This window comes from Euprymna scolopes, chromosome 36 (genome assembly GCF_053919585.1).
Source record: "Euprymna scolopes isolate OS-2025 chromosome 36, ASM5391958v1, whole genome shotgun sequence".
NCBI classification, from domain to species: Eukaryota; Metazoa; Mollusca; class Cephalopoda; order Sepiida; family Sepiolidae; genus Euprymna; species Euprymna scolopes.
In genome coordinates this window covers 11,200,806-11,220,305 of record NC_136517.1, presented here as the reverse complement: position 1 = coordinate 11,220,305, position 19,500 = coordinate 11,200,806, and positions in this window count along the sequence as shown.

Here is a 19,500-nt window from a genome sequence, read left to right as displayed (position 1 = left end):
GAGGCCCTTTAAACTCAGGATACAAATCACAAATTAAATACCAAAATAAAAATGATAAAAACACAAATTATATAGAAAACTACAATAATTATAATAAACCTAGTAAAAATATAATAACCTATAATATGGCCATGTCATCCCACAAAAATATGGCAAAAAATAATCTGACCACAGTGCAAAACCAAATTAAACCACAAGCATTAGCCATTAACGCAAATAAACCCCAAAGCAAAATCATTAAACATAAAAACAGATAAAGGAACCCCTATGGTCTAACCCTCTATACTCCAAAAATCTTAAAACAGACATAGCCAGAGAATTTTTTTTAAATATTGGAAAGAAACTTCAAAGTACGGTAAAATCTTTAACAAAAACACAATCAAAGCATCTTACTCAACAATACCAAATCTGCATAAAAAAGTAATTAGTTCCAACAATAAAAAAATTAGGAAAATACAAAATACAAGTCTGCAAACTATGGCAGGCTGTAACTGTAGAAGAAAAAATACATGTCCTTTACAAGGTACCTGCAAAGTAAAACGTGCTTTATAGCTGCACAGTATCAAAAACTCCAAATGAAAATTATAATAATAGCAACCATATAAATCCTTTCTCACAGACAAACACCAGCACACAATTAATCAATGACAACACCCCCATTAACCCATCTACCAGTCAAATATAACCAAACGTATTACATATCAATACCAATCTTAATCTACCTGAAAACAATTATTATAAATATATTAAACAAAATGCGATATATTTCGGGTCCACAGCTGGACTTATAAAACACAGAATCTCTGCACATAGGCACTCCTTCAAAAATCTTGAAAAACCAGACGGCTTTATCAAGATATATTTGGCATCTCAATGATAGAAATATTCCATTCAATTTAAAATGCAAAATACTAGGCTCTTATAAAGCGTACATGCCTGGTGAAAAATTCTGCATACTTTGTAGATATGGAGCCCTTAATATATTAAAATATAATGACAGTAAGTCCATTCTCGTAAACTTAAAAACGAAATTCTTACGGGGTGTATTCATAAACATTGGTTTAAATTTGACAGGTTTAAGCCACCATAAAATCATAAAAATATTCTGATTACTAATCTGTTTTAAACATTTATAATTAATAACTTAATAGCTATCATTATTATTATTATTACAAGATCAAAGTGTAGTATCTGTTCTTCAGATGCTGCACTTCTATTTCTTGTTCTCTTTCGGTGGAGGAGAAATCCTTCACGACTGAGACAATTTTTATTTTTGTACCTTTTCTCCACGTTAAAAAACGACCCTGGTGTCTAACTCTGTCCCGTGGGGAGGCATAGTAAATAGGTACTATTATTATTATAATTTTACTTGTTATTTTATTACTATTAGTTTCTGTTTTTTATTTTATTATTTTATTTTATATTTATCAGTATTTTTTATGAATATTAGTACTATAGCTATTATAATTACTGTTATAAATATTATTGTTTAATTACTATCATAAACAGTAATAGTATTACTATTATGGACTTTATTATTTTACTATGTTTAACTATTGCAATAAATAAATAATTTACTTTTAAAAAAATTACTGGTTATCTCCCTTTTATCTATAAAAGGTTTTTTACTTGAATGTCATTTTTCAAAAAATGGCAGTTGTCTCCCTTTCTAAATTAATTATAATTTAAACTTCAAATATAGCGCTCCAACGATAATAAACTGGCAACAGTACATTTATCAGCATTTCTTTTAAAAATAATATAAATAATTATTTCACCCATTCGAAGACAACATTTAACAGCATGCCAAAGAATAGATGGACTGAAATAATGACAAGCTTTAAAAGCGAGCGGAAAAAAAGGTGTGTGTGTGTGTGTGTGTGTGTGTGTGTATACACAGACGCACGCACACAAATAAATGTTATCAAAAGCAAAATAAGTTACTTTTCTATCTAACTGGATATGTTTTTAGGGGTTTGTATTCCTTTTTTTTTTTCTTTTTTTTTCTACATAGGGGTCACCACTTATCAAGGCCCGAAGGCCACTCAGGGATAAGGGTTATTGCGTGTACAGTAATCAATGGGATAGTATTGTAGTAATCATTAGTATTAGGGGTTTTGATAGAGTGTCTTACTTAAGGGGGCGGTTTGTCAGGAGTTTGTTTATGTTGGACTTGAAGACGTCCAAGTTGTAGTCAGGTGGGAAACAGGCAAGCAGCAGAGAGTTCCAGTTTCCACTGCCGTGCAGTAGTTCTAAGAAAGAAGCTTTGCTCATGGAATCTACGTTTTGGTTTAGGCACAGATAGAGAGTGGGGAAAATTATTGACAGTAGTTTAAGCCAGACGGGTGTTTCTCGTGAAAGATTGGCGAGGGGGGGGGGGGGCGAGGGATTGGAGTTCAGACGAGCACCTGCCACGGAAATAGCGATAAAACAAAGACAGGCTCGCAACTTCTCTTCTGTGGGAGAGAGGTTGCAGGGTAGAGAAAAGGGCATCCCCCACTAAACCACGAAGTCTATTTTGTACTCTGTCAAGGCAGGATAGGCTGTTTTTGGCAGCTCCTGCCCAGATGTGGCAGCAGTATTCCATCCTTGGACGTACTTGGCTTTTATAAAGATAGAGAATTGCATCAGTAGTGAGATATCTTCTGGAGCAGTAGAAGGATCCCACCATTTTCCCAGCATCCTTGGCAACAGATTTGATGTGCGTCTTCCATTTCAGATCAGGAGTAAAGGTCAAACCCAGAAGCTTGTCAAAACATGGAGCTTCTCCAAGACGAGAGCCATCCATTTCAATTGATGCCAGATGGGGATCAGAGTGGTTTTACTCACTTTAAAATGTGTAATCGCTTTCAAAATCATACAATGTTTATCGATATATTTTATTTGTTATATATGTGTTATTTGACAACTTTTTCGAATCTATGTGTATAGTAAAACAAACCCGTCATGTAAATTATTTAGAGTTAAAATGTTATAAAAAACAAAACCTTTATGTTTTAAATATATTTCAAAGAAATAAATTATGCCCGGTGCTAAAATATTGATAATTCACCGATCATAAAAAAAAAAAAACTGCTGCGAAAAATGCTAACTTTAAAATATTTGGAAATACACAGGGAAAAGTTTTATTTATTATTAAAAGAACGGACTGAAAAATATTACATAAAAATTGTTTGTTTTGCAGTAAAAAAAAATAAATAAAATGAAATATTCGACTTTCTCCGACAGAAATTAAAAGTTCAAAAACTAGTTCACTTACTATATTTTGTTAGATTAAAATTATCCCAATGTGCAATTATGATAATTATTATCCAAATGGAGAATCATTGTTTCTCTTTAGAAAATACATGGACAATCGGTAGTACATATTGGTAGCCATAGACAATCGTTAGCCATATTTTTTATGCCTGTTAGCGTGACCATGTGGTTGAATACCAGAAACTGTCTATACCTACAAGTTAATCAGGAAGTGACGTTACGCTGTCATGTGCATCGGCCTTCTTTACTCTCGGTAGTCACGGTTTAACTCCCAGAGAAAGATACATCTCTGAATCAAGACGGAAAGCAACAAGAAACTATTGTCTTTACTTGTCTTCCCGAGATTCCTATGACGCTACAATTTGGAGAGCCATAGTCACTGATGCTCTTAAAACCAGCAGGGCCACTGCATGCATGCATGCACATATATATATATATATATATATATATATATATATATATGGATAGATGGAGCTCATCAGCTATGGAAGGTAGTCAATCTAAGGGAAAGAAATCCCAATTTCAAACCTGCCCCACCCATGGAAAACTAACCTAAACTCAACATTGATCTATTCTTAAGAAATGACATTTTTTCCTTCTCCACTAACAGGACATTTATTTAACACTACGTGGACTTCCTATTTTTTTTTTCTTCGTCCATACTTGTGAACTTATTTCATTACTAACACTCTTCTCTCTTCCATTCCCGCTTTATTAATGCAATAAACAAAAATGACCAATAAAGTTGTTTGAAATGTTAAAAATGAGACTTTGTCTTTTGATTTTTTGTATAAATGGAATCGTGTTTCGATTTCGTTGGACTAAGAATTCTCATTTACATGTCTGCTGGTTAGTAGAAAAAACGAATATCATTGTAACCTGCAAAGAAAATAAACCTTTGTTATTTGTTTTAGACTGGAGCCATGATTTATTTAGATGGGGAGGCGGATATTTTTTCTCTTTCAATACTGACTAAGACCAGATTGACACTGTGAGTGAGTCTGTAACTGTTGTTGGAATCAAACCACGACTCTGGATCACCGCAATGAGTGAACGCCTTTTCATACTGCGACTGTTCTCTGTTGCAGGGAAGGCTAATGACCAAAGATGATTTGTGATAGTTGCATCTAATGGCTAAATTGAAGACATTTGCAAGTGTCGATATTTCTTTGCTGTGTAAAGATGGGATTCGAAGGAGCGCCAAAAAAAAAAAAAAAAAATGACTGGCTTGAATAGCTACCCTCTTTCTTTCTCTGCTTCATTGAGATAGATTCTCAGTCTCACTTCGAAGGAAGAGTTGTCACAGAAACATATCCAATGTTACCAATCGTGCGAAAACAATGTTCTATCAGTATTTTGCTTGGTTTTCGACTTTTGAATGATTATTGAGGGTCAACAGGGCTGTAACAAGAAGGCCATTTTTTGTTATTGTTGTTCTAATTCAACAGTCTTGATACTACTTTTATTTCGAAATAAACGCTTTGCACACACACACAAAGTAGGTAGGAGACGAACATTTTGCCTTTAGTAACATTTATTTGTTGTATATTTATTTTTCATCCCCCCCCCCATTCTTTTTTTATTTTTGTTGTTATGGTTGGCTCCTGTTAAAAATAAATGCCCAAAATGTTATGGAAATAAAAATAATAACAATATCAACAATTCTGGTTTTGGTGTGAAAAGAAATTATTTTAATGGAAAGTTGATTTTAAAATTATTTGAAGCTACAAACAAAATATACTTGTTAAAAAAAAATCCATTTTTTTATGCAAGAAAAGTAAATGATTTTATTATCAATATTTTAATTAATTTCTTTTCCCAGATCTTAAATATAAATAAAATTCCAAATGATAGATATTTTATTTATTATCACTTTATTTAAAATTTCTAAAACTATATTTTTAAAAAATATATACATTAACAAAATAATATTAAACATTAATAAGGAAATATAGACTAGACACTGTTTTTATTTTAAACCTAGAATCTTTGCGATAGTCGTAAACCGTTCTGGTGCATGTGTCCGTGTACATTTTTGTCTGGTTTTATGTATGCGCTTATGTACGTGTGTGTGTGTGTAACAAGAGAAAATAAGGCTGCGAGTTTTACGACAGTCGTGAGTGCGCACTGATAATGACTTATCATCGAAACAGAGATGTTTATGGGAAAACTACTAAAAACCCGTTATTTTTTGGTACCATAGACTAAATTATTAAGTACACATGCACTAAACACTAAAAAAACAGTTAATTTTTTGGTAAGTATTAAAACAAAAAGGGGAAATGTCGTCTCGGAACGATTTTACAGGGGAACTTGCGGATAAGAGCACTCGTCAATCGTGCTGGCGTGCTTTTGGCGAGTCCTCTTCGGTTTTGAGAAATTCCACCCCGACAAACTGTGATAACAAATGGCCTTTCTCTTCCTCCTGGGAATCGTCGTCAACAGAAAGTAACCATGAGAGGAGAAACGACAGGTCCATCTCGCGGGACGGACAAGATGGACCAGAAGAGGAATCGAGAAGACGACGAAGAAGACGATCCCAATCGCCTTCTTTTTCCTCCTCCTCCTCAAATAATAATCGGACTGTGTTTTTATCACCGAACATGGATCGTCAGAAATCAGGGGATAATTTTACACAAGTAAGTAAATATATATTTATTCTCATATATTTTTTAAGGTAATTCTTTTATTATTATTATTATTTAATTTGTCGAGCACTTATATAGGTCAACCTTTACGACTATCCATATTGGTTCAGTAAAATTTTGTAACGTTAACAACAATCGAAAAATGACCACACAAAATGAAACCTGCGTTCATAGAATGAAAATAAAAAAACTGACTTAGGTATATTTGCATTCTATTTTTAAGGATTTGTTTTATAACCGACCAAAGTACGAAAAAGTGGTAAAGAAACAAATATATATTATATAAATGTTACAAAACGTAAGATAAGTTACTTTGGTACTCTTGCATCATTTGACCCGAATTCTCGTGAATTCCCGTCAAGCATGGATCGGGCGAGACCGGCAATCATCGGTGTCAGCCGCGGCCCTCGAGCGTTGTTCAAAAATGTTGAAAACTCGACTTTTTATTTTATCTATTTAATTTTTTTTCTGTTATGTTTTTAGTAATTTTTAAGGTTATATTAAGGGGGCGGGGTGAATTTTTATTTTCTGATTAGTTATTTATTATTTTTATTTTTAATTGAATTTTTGGGAGTTTGATTAGCCCAATAAAAAAGCGCTATCTAATGGAAGCAGACGACATTCGAATTGGAAGAAAACGACTAAACCAAAAAAAAAAAAAAAAAAAAAAAGCTGGCAAATATATTTTCAAACTCGCCAAACAGAAAAATGACAGCCAAGAAAATAAATCTATACATGTTATAAAAAGAAAACATCGATGCAGACAATCTCATATTGTCAGGAGAAGAAATTGCTGTCCCTAAAAAATGAGGTCGAACAAGTGTAAATACAAATGTTTACTTAAAAAAAGATCGTGTGTAAAGGATGGTTTCTCCTGGAGATGTACAAATGGACAGTGCCATCAAAAGAACTTGACTGAACAACAAGTCTTGAAAATAATTAAAAAAACAAGAAAGAAAAAAAGGGTTTGTATTACTGTACACATAGATTCGAAAAAGTTGTCAAAAAACAAATATATAACAAATAAATGTTATCAAAGGCAAGATAAGTTACTTTTCTACCTAACTGGATATGTTTTTCGTGTTTTTATTCAATTTAACATGTTTATTTAGCTCGAAAAACATGCAGTGTTTACCGATGTATGTATGTATTGGAAAATTCAAAATGGTGGCCGACTATCTCTTAAACACGGTAAGTTCGGGAAAAAGGTGTTATAAATAATAAACTAGACAAAATACTATTAAAAAAAACACCGAATATATGTTAACCAACCTATGTCACGGTAATATATATTGAGCGAATTTCTAACAGTAAAAATAATTAGTTCATTATATTCTGCGATCATTATTTGAAAAATATTGCAATTTTCGTTAAAATTCGTTAATTTCCTGATTTTTGGTGAATTTTTAAGTAAAGGGAGGAGTCAAAATGTGTATACACTTTGAGCGTCGTCATTCATTTTGAGACCACGTGTGGTTAATTTAAATATCCAGTTTGGCAGAAAAGTAACTTATCTTGCCTTTGATAACATCTATTTGTTATATATTTGTTTTCTGACAACTTTTTCAAATCTATGTGTACAGTAATACAAACCCATTTATTTATTTCTAAAACAATCATTTATTAAAAAAAAAATTGTTTTCTAATACTGTCAATTTCAATATCGTATCTTTTTATCGTTTCTAATTAATTAAAATCACGCGTAAAAACTTGTTTATTTATAAAATGACGTCATAATTTCTCTATCCAATCAATGGCATTCTTTCAACCGGTGTTAGACGACTGCTGTTCCTTTCCTATCTTCCTAATTTCCATTTGCCTAAGGTGCAAGAAGGTAAAAAAACCTACTTTGAAAAATGAAAATATGGGGAAATGTTTACTTTAACTACAACAGAACACCGACTAATAAAGTTTGTTTTGTTTTTTAGGTTTTCGGAGTCGCTGACAACGAATCTGATATTCAAACCCGTCGCAAATTTACCGTTTGCATAGTATTAACCCCTGAGCCCGCCCCCCCTGTCCCTCCACCGCCCTACCGCCCAATGTAAATTAATTGAAAAATTAAACAGTTCTTCTGCTCGGTGTATGTCGGCGCGTTACTTACGGAAAAACGGTAAATTAAACTGCAGAAGCACCTGCTAAATGTTGTACAAGTTTTATAATTGAAAAACCCCCTCCAAAAAAATTAAAAAACGAAAAATAAAAATGCTTTTGTAGACCGCTCGTGAAAACTTTTTTTTTTTTTTATCAATTAAAAAAGCATCAAAAACTACGTAACACAGAAAAATTAACCACATTTTGTTTTTGAAAACTTTCTTATTTCAAATGTCTGCTAACAAATTCTTCCGCGATGTGGCAAATCACCTTACTACGCGCGTCCATGCGCGAACGCATCATGTAAGAATAGCATAAACAATGTCGGTGAGTTAGTTGGCACAAAATAGTGCGAGGGTTCAGGGGTTAATACTATGCAAACGGTAAATTTGCGACAGGTTTGATTATCATATTCGTTGTCAGCTACCCCGAACCCCCCCCCCCCAAAAAAAAATTTTATTGGTTGGTGTTCTGTTGTAGTTAAAGTAAACATTTACCCATTAAATTTTTCTGCTGGTCACCATGGAACTCAACGCCCAAGGAGTACCAAAGATTTTTTAACCGTATAATTGTTAGGTGTAAGTACAAATTTTTTTCGTTTTCTTGTCTTTTCTTTTCTTTTTTGGATACCCTTGCAGAATTTGACCCGGATCTTCGGGATTTTCCGTCAATTATGGTTCAGGTTCGAGGGGCAATAAGCCAAACGTTGTCAAATATTAAAACGCTAAATCGACATTTTCTTTCTATTTTTGGGTAATGAGGGGGTATTTTTTTTTTTTTTTTTACATAGGCATCACCACATTATCAAGGCCAAGAGGCCACTCAAGGATAAGGGTTAAAGAGTGTACAGTAGAAATTGGACAATATAGTAATCATTAGTAATGAAAATTTGGTAAATTTGATAACTTATATGGAACGGCTCATCAAGAACTTATTTACGTTAGACTTGAACACAACCATATTGTAGTCAGCCGGAAAGCAGGAAAACGGAAGACAATTCCACAGGCGTGCAGTTCTAAGAAAGAAGCTTTGTTCATGGAATCTACGTTTAGGTTTAGGCACAGATAAAGAGTGGGGGGAATTATTGATAGTGTTTACAGCTAGACGAGTGTTTCTTGTGAAAGTTTTGCGAGGGGGGACCATAAATTGAATGAAGCTCAGTCGAACACTTTCCATGAAAATAACGATAAAGCAGAGACAAACACGCAACATCTCTTCTGTGAGATAGAGGTTGCAAGGAAGAGAAAAGGACATCTCCTACGAGGCCAAGTCCTTTCTAGCAGCTCCTGCCCAGATGTGGCAACAGTATTCCATCCTTGGACGTACTTGGCTCTTATATAGATAGAGAATAGCATCAGCAGTGAGATATCTACCGGATCGATAGAAAGATCCCAGCATTTTTCCAGCGGCCTTAGCAACAGATTTGATGTACGTGTTCCATTTAAGATCAGGAGTAATGGTCAAGCCAAGAAGCTTGTCAAAACTTGAGACCTCCTGAAGACGAGAGCCATTCATTTCAATTGATGCCAGATGTGGATCAGAATGTTAATGATGTAAAGAGAGAAGCTTGGTTTTAGATGCATTAAAAGTAACCAGCCACTCCTTACCCCATTGTACTACGTGTTCAAGATCAGAGGAGATAGAATTGGAGAGAACTTGGTCGTTTACTGTCTTAGATGTGCAACCATAAATGGTAGTGTCGTCAGCATAGATGTCTACAAATGATGTAAGGATGTGATTTGGAAGATCATTAATGTAGATCAGGAAAAGGGTTGGGCCCAGGATGGACCCCTGAGGGACACCGGCATTAATACTGTGAGCTTCTGATTTTTGCCCCTCAACTACTACTCTTATGAACCTATCAGAAAGAAATGATTTAATAATTGAGAAGACATTTCCAGCAATACCATAGCTAGAGATCTTATGAAGTAAACCTTTATGCCATACCCTATCAAAGGCCTTAGATATGTCAAGAGCAATTGCTCTAGAAAGGTTGCCTCCGTCGAGAGATTTACTAATCCTATGAGATATAACTGTAAGCACATCTGTAGATCTAGCAGAACGGAAACCATATTGAGTGTCACTAAGAAGGTTATTTTTGTTGAGATGGTTGATTACTTCTGTATTTAACACAGATTCCAGCAACTTACTCATGATGCACAGGAGACTTATTGGCCTGTACTGAGAGGGGGATGAGCGATCACCTGAATTCTTAAATACAGGGCATACTGATGAAATTTTCCAGGGAGATGGGAAACTATTCTCCTTAAGACAACGTTTAAACAGTTTTGTAAGTATGGGCGCTAGTTCAGGTTGAAGTTTTTTGAGTACTATAATTGGAATACCGTCAGAGCCAGTTGCTTTACTGGAATCAAGGTTTTTGATTAGCTTGGCAACATCACGTACAGATATACGTATATCACATAGCGTGTTTTCTGATTGTTAAATTTTTACGATACTAGTACACTTATTGATCCATGCTGAAATAAGAACGTTATTATTTAAAAAGCCCTTCTTAACATGGGGAGGGAAGGTTTTTTTGTACCTATTCTGTATTAAAATATTAATAGACATTTCAAAATGAGGGTGAATTTAAAAAAAACGTTTGTCTAAAATATTATATTCAGTTTATTGGAAAGAGCATAAAATTTCACATTGACCCTGAAAATATCGTAAAAATTTAACCAATAGAAAAATTTTGATAGATTTTTAAAGTTTAAAAATTGAAAAAAATTAACTTGTAAAATTCAATTGATTTCATTACCTAAAAAAATGGCTGCATGAAGGCGCATCCGCACTTTGTAAACACTGTTTTTTAAAAAATTAATATTTCTATTATTTTTTGGACAACTTTAATAGTTTATTTTGGAAGTATATTCCATAAAGAAAATAAATAACCCACAAAACGATACTGATCTTGTGAAAATCTGTTGCCTCTGTCGAAAGTTTTAGGCAGACATGCAAACATACATAGATTTATATATTTGTAGCTCAAATTTTCGACCCAAACCGATTAAAAAGCTTGCCCTATCTCTGAATACCGTTAAGTAAAATTTCAAATGTTTAGACCAGAAATTGTCTGAGTAATTTGGTAGAGACCGAAGCGGTCAAATTTCTTTTAAACTTTGACCCCTATTATGGCCCTTTAATATTTATTGTTTTGGGCTCCAATCAAGTTATTAAGTTAGATCCATGTCCAAGGAACCTATATCCAAAATTTCAAGTATTTAGACACAAAATTGACAGAGGAGTTTGGTAGAGTTATCAAAGGTCAAATCGTTGAACTTTGACCCCGTAACAGCCAAATTTCTGGCCGAAAACAGATTACAAAGATTTTCCCAAATCGTAATACCCTGTATATCAAATTTCGAGTCTGTAGACTGAAAATTAACAGTTATTGTGTCGGGAAATGTACACAGAAACTTTCAGTTTTATAGATATATAGATAATAACTAGGGTTATGACAACAGCATATTCTTTTCATTGTTTTGACTCTCGGGTATATACCCGACACAGTTAATCAACCAAGAACCACATTACTATATATAAAAGCATATAAGATATCAACAAATACACACTCGAGAGTCAAAACAATGAAAAGAATATGCTGTTGTCCTAGCCCTAATAACCAAAATGAGAACAGTAGCTCGAACAATCCAAATAATACAAAAGCAAATATTTTAGATTTGAAATGAGGGGGATCAGTTTCAAATATAAATATGACGTAAAATAATCACCCACTTCCGGATCAGATAACGTTTTTAAAGATATGTAGCAAATGTGGTACTAGTGCATTTATGTGAACTGGGTATTTCTAAACGTTCGCTCGGGTTTGCCCAACACCGGACGTAAACCGACAGAATATGCCGAATGTCACCGAGCAAATCTCAAAAAATCAGGAAGCGACAACAAATATGACCCAATGAGGAATCACATAATTAGCAGACGACTTTTGATAAATTGAAAGCAAAGGAGAATCAAAAACTTTTGGTAAAATCCCTTCAAAGCGTATTGAGGTTATATGAGCAAATAAATCTGTGTACGCATTACAAATGTTTCTTATGTTATACATTAGTACATTAGGGGTCATTTTGAGTTAAAAGTTTATTTACTGTACCCATCTGAACTAGAGAAAATCATCATTAAAATGTGTATGTCTCGTGTAAATAGCTAATGAAGAATATGAAATATGGCTGATGTTCTATAGACCAACAGGTGATCAAAAAGTCAGATCAGGCGTACCGGAAAACGAAATGAGACCAAATTGCCAACTCAGAAATTCTAAAAGAACAATTTAAACAAATGTTATTTTATACTTATGTATAATAAATGCAACAACAGCAACAACAAAAAAAAACATGAAAAATAATTTAAACAATTAAATTATTTTTTTTTCGGTACTCTTGCATAAATTTGACCTGAATTGCCATGAGTTCCTGTCAAGCATGGGTCAGGCGAGACCTGCAATCATTGGGGTCAGCCGAGCGTTATTCAAATGTTGAAACGCTAACACGACTTTTTATTTTATTTATTTAATTTTTTTTTTTTTTCTGTTATGTTATTAGTAATTTTTAAGGTGATATTAAGGGGAAGGTGACTTTTTATTTTCTGATTGTTATTTATTTATTATTTATTTATTATTTTTGTTTTTGATTGAATTTTTGGGAATTTGATTAGCCAATGAAAAAGTGCTATTTGAATGGAAGCAGACGACATTCGAATTGGAAGAAAGTGATTAAACCAAAAAAAAAAAAAGCTGACAAACAAATATATTTTCAAACTCGCCAAACAGAAGCATGACAGATAAGGAAATAAATCTATGCATGTTAGAAAAAGAAATGAAAACATTGATGTAGAATCTCATATTGTCAGAAGAAATTGCCGTCCCAAAAAATGAGGTGCAACAATTGTAAACACAAATGTTTGCTTAAAAATAGACTGTGTGTAAAGGATTGTTTCTCCTGGAGATGTACAAATGGACAGTGCAGACAATGGATATCCTTGCGCACAGGATTGTTTTTTGCGCGATCCAAGTTGGAAATTCCAACAATAGTAAAAATCATTTATTTATGGGCGTTCAAAAACTTGACTGAACAAAAAATGTTGAAAATGAAAAAAAAAAAAACAAGAAAAAAAATATGGTTACAAAAAAGAAAACAAATTAAAAAAAACTTGTACTTACACCTACAGTTAAAAATCTTTTCTTGAAGAAAAAATAAACTTTCTGTTGCTAAATATTTTGCAAAATAAAAAATATATACTAAAATAAAATAAACATATTTTCATTTTTCAAGGTAGGCTTTTTTGTTATTTTTGATTATTTGGGTTTTTTTTTCATTAGTTTGCGTCTGTTATAATGCTTGCATGACACCGATGATAGCTGGTCTCGCCTGATCCATGCTTGACAGGAATTCATGAGAATTCGGGTCAAATTATGCAAGAGTACCTTTTTTCAAATGTTTTTTTTAATTAATTTTGGTGCTCATGCAGAGAGTGATCCAGACATAACTCAGCACACGCCTGGCTTTCCTCAGAACATGACGTCAACAGCCGGATTAAGCCGTCTGACATAGCACGAAAAAAAGAAAGAAACACACCATTTCGTACTTTCATGTCAGAAAAAAAAAACATGAATTTTAGTCTTAAGTGAGCAGCTGAAAACACCAGCTGGAGTCCTCGACTTTTGTCAAGAAAAAAATTATATATTTTTAAATAGATAATGTTAAAGATTTTTTTGTTTGAGAAAAGGTTCAAAGGTAAGTCAAATAAATACTTTCAAGGAATTTTTTTTTTTTTAAGGAAAATTTTGCATCATGTGGACACAGGTGCAATCTTATCATAAGAGGAAAGGTAAGCGATGACTATGCCTGGAGGTGTCAGGCTACCAAATGCCGAACCTTTACACCATCTAAACTGGTACCTTTTTTGACAAGTCTAGGCTGACAATTGCCATCATAATTAAAATAATCTACTTGTGGGCATTCGAGCAAGCAGCACAGAAAGACCTCCAATGCGAATGCGATCTATGCACACACACCATTAATAAAACAACGGTCTGAGGAAACAACAACAACAATATCTGTTTTAATATGAAAAAAGAAACAAAAAACTATCCCACCCAGTTTTGTTTCAACTTTTCTAGTTTTCAGGTTTTTCTTTGGAAAAAAAATAAAAAATACCCAAAAAACATGAATAAAAATTTGGTTTAAATTTTTCTTGGAAAGAAAAAAATTCCTTGAAAGTATTTGTTTGACTTAATTTTGGACCAAAACAAAAAATCTTTAACATTATTTATTCAAAAATATATATATAGCAAAAACAAAACAAAAAAAAAAAATATTGTTATATTTTTCTTTACAGTTAATAAAACTTTAAATTTAAGGTAGGTTTTCTTTTCTTGTTATGCTTTCATCGGCGATGCTTGGCTTACTCCGAGTTGTCTGGATCACTCTCTGCATGAGTAGAAGTGCCAGAAGTCACCATTACAAAAGAAGTGATAAACATTTGATTAATTAAACTCACTATGTTTCAAAGCTTATAACAACACGAATAATGTCATTTCAAACCATAATTTTTTGTCAATAAAAAGAGCAAAGACCAAATTTTGAAATAATAAAAGGTTTAATCGAAAAATATACAATATTTTTTTCAAATCAGTTTTCTTTAAAGAAGATTTCACAAAATTCAACGAATTTTAACTTCATCCAAATCTAATAAATATATATAAATGCCAAAAAATCACTTACCTATAAAAAATACTATTCAATGGGTGCTTCCATTCCTCATTCATAAGAATTTGTCCATATTTATATTTTATATTCCATGTACTTTTTAAATAAAATAATTTTTTAAGCAAGGGTCCGAAAAGACCACGTTTTAGTCGCTGTTAGCAAGCGGTGTTTCCTCTCTTTCTTCCAGTTGTGAAATACGGATGTCTTAAAGGGCCGTAATTATTTCAAAAATGTAAAAACAACACATACACGTGAGCCGTCGTGGTTTGTGCGTAAAAATATGGGTCACCAGAAGTGAAAAATGATCACATTTCACTCATCAGTTTTTGCCCTTTAAATACAAACCACCCAACCAATTTTCCATGTTTTTTTTTATTCTCTTAAAGAAATAGTTTTTGATTTAATATATTTTATTTCTTCTCTATGCAGTGAATTTTTTTTTTTTTTTTAAATCTAAAAAGAAAAACGCTGAATGAAATTGAAAAAATTGCTGTAGGTGTCTGATATTTACTGGACAATATAACCAAAATGTGAGGTTTCACTTACAAAAAAAAAAAAGAAATCAATGTGGTTTTTAAAAACAAAAGGTTTTCAACTTTTGACTTTACAGGTAAATTTGCACAAAACTATGCTTTTCTTTTTCTTGTTTTAAATTAGATTATTTTATTGATTGATCTTTTATCTTCAATTTTTGACATATAAATCTGAGGTGAGAAAATTAATTATTTTATTTTAATAGACATTTCAAAATGGGTGTTGAATTTAAAAAAAACGTTTGTTTAGAATATTATATTCAGTTTATTGGAAAGAGCATAAAATTTCGCATTAAACCTGCAAATATCGTAAAAATGGAACCAATAAAAAAATTTTGATAGATTTTTAAATTGAAAAAAATTTAACTCGTAAAATTCAATTCATTTCATTACATAGAAAAAAGGGTTGCATGAACGCGCATGCACTTTGTAAACACTGTTTTTTAAAAAATAATATTTTTATTATTTTTCAAAAAACTTTAATAGTTTATTTTGGAAGTATATTCCATAAAGGAATTAAAAAAACTACTTTAAAAAGAGAAGTTACAAGTTTTGTATACTTTATTTGCAGTTTTGTGTTAAGGGTGTCAAAAATTCCCAAAAAATTTTGACAAACCTACTGCATGAGTACCCTAATCTGGACTTGCACCAATTTTCCTGTTAATAACTATAATCTCCAGCAAAAAGAACATGCTGCTCCCCCAAATATCCATCCCCCCTAATAAAAAAACACAGCTAAAAGAAAAAATATCGATCCCAAAAACAAAAAGTCAAAAAAACACGGCAAAAAAAAGTATCTATAAAAAAACAAATAAAAAAATAATCCGAAAAAGCGTTTAAGAAAAAAAAAAAAAAAAAGGCCACGCACACTAAACTCCTTTCCTTTTCGGAATAATGAATGCTCCCTCGAACGAACTGCATACAACATCGGAGCCGATGCGTATTTTGCATTTGTATGTCAGCCAAAATATATATATATATTCCAGCAGAGGAACAGAAGCGGTTAGTTAACCTTCTGAATGTCTCACAGTCAATTACGTTTGTGTGGCTTTCAGAGAGAGGTGAACATTTGGGTTCTTGTGTCGCAGCATTAGTGATTACAGGCGACCACAGCAGCGCGCAGCTCATGATTTTGAATTTGTTTCATTTCTAAGCTTGGTGCTGATTGACTCAACTTCTCTTCTAGTTTGCCCAATCAAAAACGATCTCTCATGGCGCTGAGCACATGATAGAAGTTGATAAAAAGGGTGAACACACAGTGTACTCTCTCAATTCCAGCCAGGACACCCAAGAGAGCTGACTCCTTTTATAATACTTCTTTTAACCTCAATTTTCTCTCTTAGTAAGCAACACCCCTCCACCTGGAGCCATACAACTTAACTTGAAGATAACCATATTGTAGTCAGCTGCAAAGCAAGCCAGCATAACAACATTCCACGGGTGGGTAGTTCTAGGAAAGAAGTTTTATTCATGAAATTTGTGTTTAGATTTAGGCACAGATAGAGAGTAGGGAAAATTGTTGATACTGGTTGTAGCTAGATGAATGTTTTTTGTGAAAGTTTGGCAAGGTGGTAACCATAGATTGAAGTTCAGATAAGCGCTTGCCATGAAAATAAAAATAGAGATTCTGAGCATCTCTTCTGTGAGAAAGAGATTGCAGGAAGAGAAAACGGTATCACCTGTTAGGTTTCAAAACCACTTTTGAACTCCGTCAAGGCAGAATAGGAGGCTCTGAGCAGCTCCTGCCTAGATGTGGCAACAGTACTCCATTTTAGGGTTCATTTGGCTCCTATGCATATAGAAGATTGTGTTGGGAATGAGATACCTTCTGAAGCAGTAGAATGACACAACCATCTTTCCAGCAACATTGGCAACAGATTTGATGTAAGTCTTCTATTTCAGGTCAGAGTGAAGGTCAGTCCCAGAAGCTTGTCAAGGCAGGAAGTTACTGAGACGAGAACTAGTCATATTAATTGGGGCCAAATGGGGGGGGTCAGCATGTTTATGGCCAAAAGATAAAAGCGCGGGTTTTGAATGTGTAAAATTAACCAGCCAGCTTTTGCCCCATTGCACCACATGCTCAAGGTCAGAGGAGAGAAACTCAGAGAGATATGGGTCGTTGCTGGTTTTTGAAATGTTGCCATAGATGGTAGTGTCATCTGCATAAAAGTTGACGAATGAAATTAGAATCTAAATGACCCTGACTTCAACATCTCTGAATCAAGATGGAAAGCAACAAGAAACTATTGTCTTTACTTGTCTTCCAGAGATTCCTATGGCTCTACAATTTGGAGAGCCATAGTCACTGATGCTCTTTAAACCAGCAGGGCCACTGCATGCGCATATATATATATATATATATATATATATATATATATATATATATATATATATATATATATTAATGGATAAATGGAGCTAATTTTTTTTTCTTCGTCCATACTTGTGAACTTATTTCATTACTAACACTCTTCTCTCTTTGATTCCCGTTTTATTAATGCAATAAACAAAAATGACCAATAAAGTTGTTTGAAATGTTAAAAATGAGACTTTGTCTTTTGATTTTTTTTATAAATGGAATCGTGTTTCGATTTCGTTGGACTAAGAATTCTCATCTACATGTCTGCTGGTCAGTAGAAAAAACGAATATCATTGTAACCTGCAAAGAAAATAAACCTTTGCTATTTGTTTTAGACTGGAGCCATGATTTATTTAGATGGGGGAGGGGGATATTTTTTCTCTTTCAATACTGACTAAGACCAGATTGACACTGTGAGTGAGTCTGTAACTGTTGTTGGAATCAAACCACGACTCTGGATCACCGCAATGAGTGAACGCCTGTTCATACTGCGACTGTTCTCTGTTGCAGGGAAGGCTAATGACCAAAGATGATTTGTGATAGTTGCATCTAATGGCTAAATTGAAGACATTTGCAAGTGTCGATATTTCTGTGTTGTGTAGAGATGGGATTCGAAGGAGCGCCCAAAAAAAAAAAAAACGACTGGCTTGAATAGCTACCCTCTTTCTTTCTCCGCTTCATTGAAATACATTCTCAGTCTCACTTCGAAGGTAGAGTTGTCACAGAAACATATCCAATGTCACCAATCGTGCGAAAACATAATGTTCTATCAGTATTTTGCTTGGTTTTAGATTTTTGAATGATTATTGAGGGTTGTGCCAGTTGACACAGTTTAATATTCAAATTTAAAATCGTTAAATACAATTTAGGCGCGCAGTGCAATTGATTGTTTCGGCGCGTTAAAAAAATGAAAAATGACACCCACGCAAATTCTGGCGTGACCTTTAGACACCAAAGGTGCGAACGTAGTTGAAAGCACCCCATGTGATGTCTTCCGTCCAATGGAATTCCTCCTAGGACATATTTTAAAACTGATTTTCTAGAGCTCGTTTGGAGCCGATCAAATCATATATAAACATGCACAAACACAAAATCTATCTCTTTAGTCTCTTAGCCTTCAAGCATTCTTTCGTCTCTTTAAACTCTTCCGACTCATTCAACGCTTTCTCATTAGGACTTGCCACGCATGCAAACATCAATTATTTCATTTCTACTGCTCAGTGCTCCGCGCATTAATACTCTCTTTTAACAGACGAACATTAATATTGTCTCTGTTACATATTTGAACATTCAAAGAACACAAAAAAAGAGACTCTCCATCTTTCATATGAACTCAAAAAAAAGAACTCTGAAATATTGAGAACTATGCTTTGCTTGTTATTGTTTGTTATTTCTATTCCGGAAATAAACCTCCGTTTGTGTTGCAGTGTTGCAGTGCACATAAGATTTCTTATTTTTATTTTTATTATTTGTGGAGGAAGTCAGTTCCCAAAAAAAGGCCAGGCGACCCCCACAGGGTCAACAGGGCTGTAACAAGGCCATTTTTTGTTATTGTTGTTCTAACTCAACAGTCTTGATACTGCTTTTATTGCGAAATAAACGCTTTGCATACACATGCACACACACAAAGTAGATAGGAGAGCAACAATCAACATCTTGCCTTTCCTTTTAGTAACATTTATTTATTGTATATTTATTTTTTCATCTCCCCCCCCCCTCATTCTTTTAAAATTTTTGTTGTTATTGTGGGCTCTTGAAAAAAAAATGCCCAAAATGTTATGAAAATAACAATATCAACAAGTCTGGTTTAGTGTGAAAAGAAATTATTTTAATGGAAATTTGATTTTAAAAATATTTGAAGCTACAAACAAAATGCG